At 44.9% G+C, this 10,709-nt stretch overlaps 1 pseudogene; it reads left to right on the top strand.

The window, feature by feature from the left end:
• Nucleotides 1–9,941: 9,941 nt before the first annotated feature.
• LOC118586802 lies at nucleotides 9,942–10,362 on the top strand (annotated as a pseudogene).
• Nucleotides 10,363–10,709: the final 347 nt, after the last annotated feature.

The following is a 10,709-nucleotide window of genomic DNA, read 5'->3' as shown; positions in this document are numbered from 1 at the left end:
CAGCCACACCCATAAGATGGCGCCAGCTTCCGCCCCCACCTTCCCGATGGTGAGTGCTCTTGGGAGTAAACAACTCCATATTTGGCTTAGTCCTAGGATCTGGCTTGCTTCCGTGAACCTGGACCTATCCGCAGTGCCCACGTGGCAGGCTGGGGTTGGCCACCCAGGGATTATTTAGGTCATGGGTGGGCTTTCCCCCGGGGTCAGAAGATTGTTCAAGGTTCCTGAGTAAACTGCTGAAAGAAGAGCTCGGTGTTTCGTCTTCCTTGCTGGTCGAGGCGGTCATGACAGGGTCTCTCTATGTAGCCTTGGGTATCCTGGAGTTCTCTATGTAGACCAGGCAGGTCTCGAGCTCACTAGAGCCACCTGCCTATGCCTCCTTAGTTCTGGGACTAAAGGCCTGTGCCTGGTGTTCTCTGCATATTCTAAATAACAGCAGGCTAGCACTCGAACAGAAGGAAAGCATTCAGTCATCCATGAAAATTGATAGTCCATCATTATGGAAGCCAGGTCTGGATTGGATACATTGAACTGGCCTCAACTTTGAGGATAGAGGCTACCAGAGTCCTGCTAAGGAACAAACAGGACATTTCAGAAGAACAACTGCATAGACCAAGGTAGTTAATGTCACTGGCTGGGACTGAATATTGAATACTTAAGTCTGAAATCTCAAAAAAAAAAAAAAAAAAAAAGTCCAATATCTGAAAGTTTTGTACTATTAAGTTGATACCACAGTGGGGAAATTCCACCTGACTTCATTTGATAGGTTATAATTAAAACATAGGTAAATTTAAAAGACTGCACAAAATTACTTCCCACCTCCGTGGATAAGGTATATATGTGTGTTAGTCAGCCGTTTAGGACTGAGGCAAAAAATAAAAACAAAAACAAACAAACAACAACAAAACCAAAGGAGGAGAGGTTTCTTCCGGTTCATAGTTTTAGGAGTTTTAGCACTCTTGGCTTCTGAGCCTGTGGTGAGGCAGAACACGATGGGGCATGGAGGTCCCCTATGGTAGAGCAAGGGCAAGATGTAGCCCAAGGGAGGACTTGGCCTTGCTTCCTCAGTGTTCATCATCTCCTAATAGCCCATCAAATTAGGAACCCCTCCCTTCATAGGTTAATTCATGGACGAATTCAGAATCCTCTGCTAAGAATAAGAAACTGCTGAGTCCTCAGCCCTGAACAGGCTGTGCTGGCCAGTTTTATGTCACCTTGACACAGCTAGAGTCATCTGAGAGGAGGAGATATCAATTGAGAAGATGCCTCTGTAAGATACAGCTGTAGAGCATTTTCTTAGTTAGCAATTGATGGAGGAGAGCCCAGTCCATCCTGGGTGGTGCCATCCCTGGGCTGGTGGTCCTAGGTGTTGGGTTCAAAAGAAATTCCAGACAAATGGCTGTCTATGGTGCCTATTAGCATACCATGCTGGCCTCCAGACTCGATCATTACCTGAGGCTCTTCTCAGCTCTTCTCACCCTACCTCCTATCCTAAATTTCTCCAGCTTATGGGTTTCCCTTCTCACCCCCAGCTTCTCATTTCTATACAATCCTACCATTTTGACCATGCATGTTCTTGTGTCTTCTTCTCTTGGTCCCCTCTCTTGCCTCTCTCTCTCAGTCTCTTTTGCCCATACTCTCTTTGTCTTCCTCTCTTGCTCCCTGCCACCTCTCTCATAGCCAAATCCAGTCTGCTGACCATGTTCAGTTTACTACTTTCTATCTCTGCTCTGGACTCTCTCTCATATCTGTAATAAAAACCTTCCCCTCAACAATACCTTGAAGTAGTCATGTTCTCACTATATGTTTATGGTGCCAAAACTCTTAGGTTATGTATTAATTAGGTTCTATGGGGGAGTAGACTGAGCAAGCCATGATGAGCAAACTAGTAAGCAGCATCCCTCTGCATCAGCTCCTGCCTCCAGGTTCCTGCCCTGTTTGAGTTCCTGTCCTGGCTTCCTTCAATAATGAACTACAACATAGACGTGCAAGCCAAATAAATCCTTTCCTCCCCAATTTGCTTTTTGGTCATGATGTTTTGTCCCAGCAATAGAAAACCTAACAAAGACACAGGATACCTATATTACTCCTTCAGAGGCTGAGGGAATGTTGTAAAGTGGGGTGGAAAGAATATAAGAGCTAGAGGTAGGTTGGGAAGAAGTACTGAGAAGTGCTGCCTTCTGTACGTGACGTGGCTGTTTCACCTACAAATCCAGAGAGGCATTGGCTACCTGCACAAGATTGGGCTCACTGACATTCTACCATGGATGGGAGAGGAGCTCAGAGGTCTCACCCTTTGCTGAGAAGCTATAGGCACATAAAGGCTGCTGTGGTGGTTTGAATGAGAGTGGTCCACATAGGCTCCCAGTTAGTGGAACTGTGTGGCAAGGATTGGGGGGTGTGGCCTTGGTTGGAGGAGGTGTCTTACTGGGAGTGGACTTTGAGGTTTCAAAAGCCCATGTCATTTCAAATTAGCCTTCTCCCTTCTGTCTCTGTCTGTTTTTCTGTCCATCCATTCCCCCTTTTGTCACTTGTGGATCAGATGTAAGCTCTTAGCTACTGCTCCAATGCCATGCCTGCTACCAGCCTTCCCACTATGAGGATCATGGACTAACCCTCTGGAGCTATGAGCCCCAAATCAAATGCTTTCTTTTATAAATTGCTTTGATAATGGTGTCTCTTCACAGCAATAGAAAAATAACTAAGACAGTTGATGAAAGAGAAGAAGTCCTCTTCTTCTTTAGGTGGAGTTTTCCTGTCATGCAACTGCTCTCAAATAAACACACTGGGGCTTATATTAATTATAAATGCTTGGCCAATAGATTAGGCTTGTTGCTAGCTAACTCTGACATTTAAATCAACCCATATTTCTTATCTATGCTTTGCCACATGGCTTGGTGCCTTTTCTCAGTAGGACATGCTCATCTTACTCTCTCTCTCTCTCTCTCTCTCTCTCTCTCTCTCTCTCTCACTCACACACACACACACACACACACACACACACACACACATCTCCTTGTGACTCCAGACTCCACCTTTCTCATCTCAGTATTCTCTTAGCTTGGCTCTCCTGCCTAATTTCGTCCTGTTCAGGTATTGGCCGGTCAGCTTCTTTATTAAATCAGTCACATTGACAAATCTTCACAGTGTACAAAAGGATTATTTCACAGTATTCCTCAGTCCACTGGTAAGTTGTCCTTGTTCAAACAACCCCTCACTCATGCCCATGCAGGCAATCTTACTTAAATGTAGTGGGCTACATATAGATACAAAAAGTCATGAAAGCAGAAATGGAGTCTATTGCAAGGAGGAAGGGGGGAATGAGAGAATTATGATAATATATATATGAAGTTGTGAAGAAATAAAGACAATTTAAAAAAAATCAGTGTGCATGAGCCCTAACTTCTCCAAAGCCTCACCTCTGAACATGGATGCATTGGAGAGCAAACCTTTAATGTATCACTCTGGAACATTTTTTGTTCAAAACATAACAGCGTGTAAGAAGCATGGATGGATGTATTTGGGGTTTAGATGTGTGTTTCATGCCTGAGATTTCCCATTACATCTATGCATCTTTTCTAAAATATACAAAAACTCTGAAACACTTCTAGTCACAAGCATTTCAGATGGGGGATACTCAATCTGTATTTGTTACTACAGAAATGTATATCGGGTTTTATGGATAGAATGGAAGGCAGACATATTCTGTGGGAATGTGAAGACAGTTTTATGGAGGGGTAACATTAGAGCTGAGCACTGGTGGCAGTGATCACCCTGCCGAACTACAGAAGGGGTGGATGCAGGAGCAAGGACGGACCATGAGATGGGGCTGGAGAGATGGCTCAATGGTTAAGGGTACTTGTTGCTCTTGTAGAGGATCCTGGTTTGATCTCCAGTACCCATGTGGTGGCTCACATCCTTCTGTAACTCCAGTTCCAGGTGACTGAAGGCCTTCTGACATCTTCAGGTACCAGGTTTGCATGCAGTGTGTATACATTCATGTAAACAAAACACACATAAATTAAGTCTACAAAAATAAAGAGGATGGGGCAACTGGAAAACTTACTGAAAACTGATTACTTCTGGGACCCTTAATGTATTTTTTCCCTTCAAATATTGAAAAATTACCCAACATACGTTCTTACTCTGTTTTGCTCAGAGTGTGGCCTTGCTAATGAAGGCATTTTTACAGATGTGAGTTTATGAAGACACAGGTGAGCAGACACATACTGAAGTCCATGCAAGTAGACAATTGTCCTTTGTAGCTGCTCTTCATTTTGCTAACTTCAGACTTATAATTCAAACTGAAGTAACCACAGACCGAGACCATAGGGGTTAGAGGTAGCCACCTCAGTTTTTTGTTTTTTTGTTTTTTTTCTCCCCAAGACAGGGTTTCTCTGTGTAGCTTTGCGCCTTTCCTGGAACTCACTTGGTAGCCCAGGCTAGCCTCGAACTCACAGAGATCCACCTGGCTCTGCCTCCCGAGTGCTGGGATTAAAGGTGTGTACCACCACCACCACCACCACCACCACCACCCGGCACCACCTCAGTTTTATAGCCAGGCATTCTGCGGCCTTGAGAGTGACTTGTTTAGTTAGTTAGCATCAGCACATTGCCCACTCAGTCAGTGGCAGGGTTAGAGTAAGAATTTGAGTGTTACTGTCACAGGCTCAGCTGTGACCCTCCAAGGGTTGTGTGCTGAAGCCCTAAGCCCTGGCACTGTGGGATCTGTCCAGATTTGGAGGCATGAGGTATTAGAGTAGCTTCTAACCCAGCCTGACGGCCACACATGAAAACAAAATAGCAGAACTGATAAGCACAGAGAGCAGGCTGTCTGAAAACCGCGGGAGAACATGGCCTCCATATGCCAAAGAGAGATCTCAGAAGCCAGTCCTACCAACTTGGACTTGCAGCCTGCCAAACTGTGAGGAATCAGTTTGAGTTGTGTCAGTCACTCAGTCTGCAGCAGGTTGCTATGGCAGCCCTAACCGAGTGAGACCAGTGTCCTAACAGCAAGCCTCATGCTCCAGTAGCTGTTTGGCAGCTTACATCAGCAAGTGTGATGGGGTTGTGCAGCAGTTCTCTGCATGTCCTTGGCTGTGGGGGTGGGGTGGTGGGGTGGTGGGGTGGGAGTGGGGGATGGGGGGTGGGGAGGTGGGGTGGTGGGGTGGGAGTGGGGGATGGGGGGGGGGGAGGATGGAAACTGCCTGCCTGGTGAGTATGACCTTTGACACAGCAAGGCTCTTGTCCTCACAGAGAAGATTCTTGGAATGACTATTAGCCTAGGCTGTCTGTACAATTTACAGCATCACTCAAACAATCTGGAAGGTCAATCCAGTGATGTCTGTAGTTGACAATAACAATGCTGATGATTTCCTTGGTACATAGTGCCTATCCCTATTACAGATTTGTTTCTATGTCATAACTCCCAGTCCCAATCACAGTTTTTACCGTGGGTAAAGAATATAGTAATGGACTCACTTTTGTATTCTTTGCTGTTAAGGGGGAAAAAAAAATCCTCATTAGACAATGAGAAGAAACACTATCAGCAGCAATCTGAGCAAACAGTCCTCTGCTCCAGCACCAGCAGAGGGTCATGGAATTGGGCTCCCAGTCTTCCAGTCAGGCTCCCCGTTGACACACTGCCATCTGGTGGAGCTGGGCCTGTGGATCAGCTTTTGCAGTCTGATGCTGCCTGTGTCTTCACATATGTTTGTCCGTCCTCCCTACTGATTCTCCTGACAGCTGTCCAGATCTCTCTGCGAGCACTCCGCAGGCTTGAGCCTCCGTAAAATGCTGAGGAAGACCAAGTTTTTCTCTGCTTCCCAATTTAATGATATCTTCGGCGGGGCGCCCTTCCTTCTATGGAAGATATGCTAGTTCCAGCCCCGCGGAGAACAATCTTTCCTCACCCCAGATTCCTTTTATTTGTCTAGACTCTCAGGTATTTTTGTTGTTCTTGTCGTTCTCTCGATGTCACACTGTCTGTCCTGGAACTTGTTATGTGGACCAGGCTGGCCTTGAACTTACAAAAATCCACCTGTCTCTAGACCACCATACCCAGTTAGAACTCTCAGTTTATAAAGTGCTTCTGAAACTCCTTTTTCATTTGATATTTGGTTTCTTTTTTTTTTTTTTTTTGAGACAGGGTTTCTCTGTGTAGCCATGGCTGTCTTGGAAGTCATTCTGTAGATCAGGCTGGACTTCAGCTCAGAGATCTGCCTGGCTCTGCCTCCCAAGTGCTGGGATTAATGGTGTGGGCCACCACTGCCTGGCTTCTCACTTGATTCTTAAACTACTTTGTTTTTTGAGTAGGTGGGTCTAGAACTTTAATTTCATTAAAAAGAAGCATTTGAGTATCTGTTGTGGACAGACTGGGGACTAGGGGAAAAAGGCAGAAAGACCAGGGCCAACTTAATAAGTTGGACTCAAAAGGCCCAGCACTTGAATCTCACCGTGTTTTCAGGGGCTCTTGGAATTATATTAAATATAATTAAATATTCACTTATATTAAAGTAAACACACACACACACAAATTTTAAGTGGAAAAAATAAGTCTTTATACTAAGGCCAATACTTAATCCCATTTTAATACTTTAAAAAATAATTTTCAGCCGGGCATTCGTTGCACACGCCTTTAATCCCAGCACTCGGGAGGCAGAGCCAGCCTGGGCTACCAAGTTCTTAGTATTGTATTTATTTTTATTTTGTAACAGGCCCCCAGACCTTAGCACAGTTGATGCCATGATGGAAATACCACTCGCACCTTGGAACCCAGTGTGGTATTGTGTTCCCCAAAATATTGTGCACCCTAATAAATTTATCTGGGGTCAGAGAACAGACAGCCACTAGATACAGAACCAAAAATGGTGGCTAGAAAATAGGTCAGAGCAAGCTATAGCAGAAGCTAGGTGGTGGTGGTACACGCCTTTAATCCCAGCACTTAGGAGGCAGAGCTAGGCGGATCTCTGTGAGTTCAAGGCCACTTTAGAAACAGCTAGGCCTGGTAACACACGCCTTTAATCCCAGAAACCCAGCCTTTAATCCCAGGGAGTGAAAGATATATATATATATATATATATATATATATATATATATATATATATATATGTACAGAAAGTAGAAAGATATATAAGGTGTGAAAACCAGGCACCAGAGTTAGTTGAGCATTTGGCTGGTTTAGCATTCAGCCTTTGGAGCAACACAGTTCAGCTGAGATTCATTCTGGATGAGGACTCAGAAGCATACAGTCTGAGGAAACATGACCAGCTGAGGAACTGGCGAGGTGAGGAAACTGTGGCTTGTTCTGCTTCTCTGATCTTCTAGCATTCACCCCAATAACTGGCCTCAGATTTGATTTTATTAATAAGACCTTTTAAGATTCCTGCTACAACCCAGCACATAGGCAGCAACACCTGCCAAGAGGAGATGAAAGACCTAATCCATCAGAGTCCCAAATGTAGTGACCTTGCTTTTTGGCTTCTGTAGTTCTGCTTCTGGCTGTTCTTGCTAACTGAGGGGTGTCAACCCAAGATGTGGTTAAAAGTCCACCCTGAGAAAGTCTGGGGACTGCACTTGCATCTGGAACAAGTGCAGGCCCCAGATGGCTGATAAAAACTTTTATTAATACCTCACAACATTGTGTGTGTGTGTGTGTGTGTGTGTGTGTGTGTGTGTGTGTGTGTGTGTATACGTACATGTGTATGCACGCACCTGTGTGTAGATCAGAGGTCAATGGCAGGTATCTGTTCTTCTATTGTTTTCTACCTTATGTTTATTGAGGCAGCATTTTCCTCCCTGAATTCACTGATTTTTCTGGACTGCCTGGCCTTCTAGTACCAGGGATTTGCCTGTCTCTACACCCACACTGCTTGTGTATCAGACACAGGAGACTAAGCTTGTCTTTTAAAAGTGGGTACAAGGGATGGGAGCTCAAGTCTTCCCGCCCACACAGCAGGCATTTTGTTGACTAGCTCATCTCCCTAGTCTCTTGCTGTAAGATTTAAAGTTGGGAAACTTGAGTCCTACCACTTTGTTCTTCCTTTTCAAGAACAACTTTCTTAATTTTGGGTGCATTACAGTTCCATAAGAGTTTTAAAAGAAGCTTATTAAGTTTTACAGAGAAATCAGTGGGTTCTCGAATGGGGATTATAGTGACCTATAGGTCAATTTGAATAGTAGTAGAATCTCAGTCTCTTCATTGGATTGTTTCACTTACTCATCTTTAAGGCTATTATCGACATAAATTTACACTTGTCATTACAAGATTCTCTGTTTTGGACACAGGATATTCCCAAGTTTTTGTTAGTCTTGATGTCTTTAATAAAGTCAATCTCTTCTTTAAAGATTATTTATTTATTTATTTGTTTGTTTTTTTGTTTATTTGTTATGTATAGCGCATATATGACTACATGCCAGAAGAGGGCATTTCATTACAGATAGTTGTGAGCCACCATATGGTTGCTGGGAATTGAACTCAGGACCTCTGGAAGAAGAGTCAGTGCTCTTAACCTCTGAGCCATCTCTTGCTTCCAATTCCTTCTTGATCTTCAAGACCAGAGCTCTGGTGGAATGGGCATGCCTGACTGATGAACAACAGCCGTCACCGACTGACCTTCTACTTTCAGAGTCCTTAACCATTTTAAATTTTGTTTCCAAGTCAGTCGCTCAATGTGGCCTTTTACTGCCAGTGTTAATAGTGGATTTTGGACACTTAAGGGACATGACAATTAAGCACCAGAGAAAATGATACATTAAGCTGGTATTATTATTATTATTATTATTATTATTATTATTATTATTTTGAGACAAGGTCTCACTATGTAGCGCATTATGTAGAATTACCTTGGCTCTGTTCCTGTGCTTCTTTATAGGACACTAAAAATTTTCTTTTCCCACACTGCTCTTGCCAAGGACCCAAGTTCAAGTCTAAGCATCCACATAGGGTGGTTTATGACAGCCTATAACTCCAGCTCCAGGGGCACCAGCACTCTTGTCCATACCATCTCAATATACATAATTAAAAATAAAAATAAATATTTAAAAAATCTAATGTCTCAAAGCTTTTACCCTCCTCCCCCTTCCCCTCCCACTCCCCTGCCTCAGCAACTTTCCTGTTTTGGAACTCTGGATCAATGATACCATCTCCCCCTCTTCACCTCACAGTAGTAAGAATCTGATGTTGCTGCTCTGGGAGTCCCAACTTCTGTTGCTTAACAGTCATCCTGGGCAGTCTGTGGTTCTGCAGGGCTTTCTTCCTTCCTTCTGACCACAAATACTAGGTGGTTGCTTATCTGTTTTCAAGAATTTCCAGGTACATAAATCGCTCCACTGACAAATAAAATAAAATCATGTCTCCTGTATAGAAATGGTTTCTGAGGTCAGCACTTGGTATTCTTCCAAGAGAAAATGCTGTTGTAGTCTGAGCTCCTGTCCCACACAACAGCCAGTGTGTGGTTTAGCTTGGACTTGATCAGCTGGGCCTGTCATCCATGGCTCCTATTTAACACCTACTTCCCCAAGCTCTGTTGCAAATGAGTGAATTCTTTTTGGGAGGAGATTAGGAATTCCCTCTTTCATGGCCCATTTTTTTTTCCCCTCTTCAGGCGAATCCTCTCAGCTAGTCTGGAGCTTCTGGGAGAGGATAAGGACAGCAAGCTTCGCTGTAAAGGACACTGCTGCCCTAGAGTGCTCAGTGGAGGGGGAAGGGCAGCTTCCAAGGGCCCGCCCATTGTGCCCCTTCTGGCACAGATCCACTACTGCTTTGGCCATTTCAAAAGTGACAGGACTCCAGTCTTTTCCACATGCCAAGCCCAAGGTTGGACCTCCCTTTTGTAAGCAGACTGAGCAGCAGAAGGGAGCCATCTATTTAGTGTGTTCCCACAGGACTTGGCCCTAACAAGACGTCATGGAGATGGGTCGATTGTTTCTGAGTCAGTACCATGAGCCGTAATTCCCAAGCCTTCTTGGCCACCAGTGCCAGACTCCCCCAGACTGGGAGACAATCAAAGAGGAGTGTGCAGTGACTGAGCAGGGGGAACCCCCACAACTCAGCTGTTATGAGAACCACCATGATCAACAAGCCTAGAGAGGCCTCTGTGCCTGACCATGCAGTCAGTCTGTCTTGAACACCTGCTGCCACTGGAGCTTCATTTTTTATGCCTACGCTGTGAAGTCCAGGGACAGGAAGACGGTGGGTGATGGGATTGGAGCCCAGGCCTACGCCTCCACTGCCAAATGCCGGAATATCAGCTCCCTGATCTTCCGAGTCCAGTGGTCATTGTCTGCATCGCTGTTGTCCCCACCACCTCTGTGGGACTCTTTCAAGCCTTTTAACAGAGAATGCCACATCCTGGATTCTAGTCCTGCCCTATGCTCCAGTCCACAGCTGGCCCTCCCCCTAGACTGAAGCTTTGAGCTTTTTACTCTACATATATGCACATGTTACCTACATACATCTGTCCACAGTGGAGTCAATAAAGTGCACACGTGGCAATGGGAATAAAAAGAAGTCAAGGAGACAGGATGGGAAACTCTGATATCCTGATCCTCCAGAGAAGAAAGTCTTCCTACTGGGATGGAGAAGGAGGGACTTGTGTACGCTAGCTGTGGTGGAGTTGGTATGGTGTGATGAGAGAGGGCTTGTTGCTAGGGTTGTTAGCGTCAGAGCAATCAGAGCATGGGCCCTGGCAGCTAACAAGCTAGGCTTG

Source organism: Onychomys torridus, chromosome 7 (assembly GCF_903995425.1).
Source record: "Onychomys torridus chromosome 7, mOncTor1.1, whole genome shotgun sequence".
NCBI lineage: Eukaryota > Metazoa > Chordata > Mammalia > Rodentia > Cricetidae > Onychomys > Onychomys torridus.
Note: the sequence above shows the minus strand (reverse complement) of the source record. Positions and strands in the feature narration are given on the sequence as shown.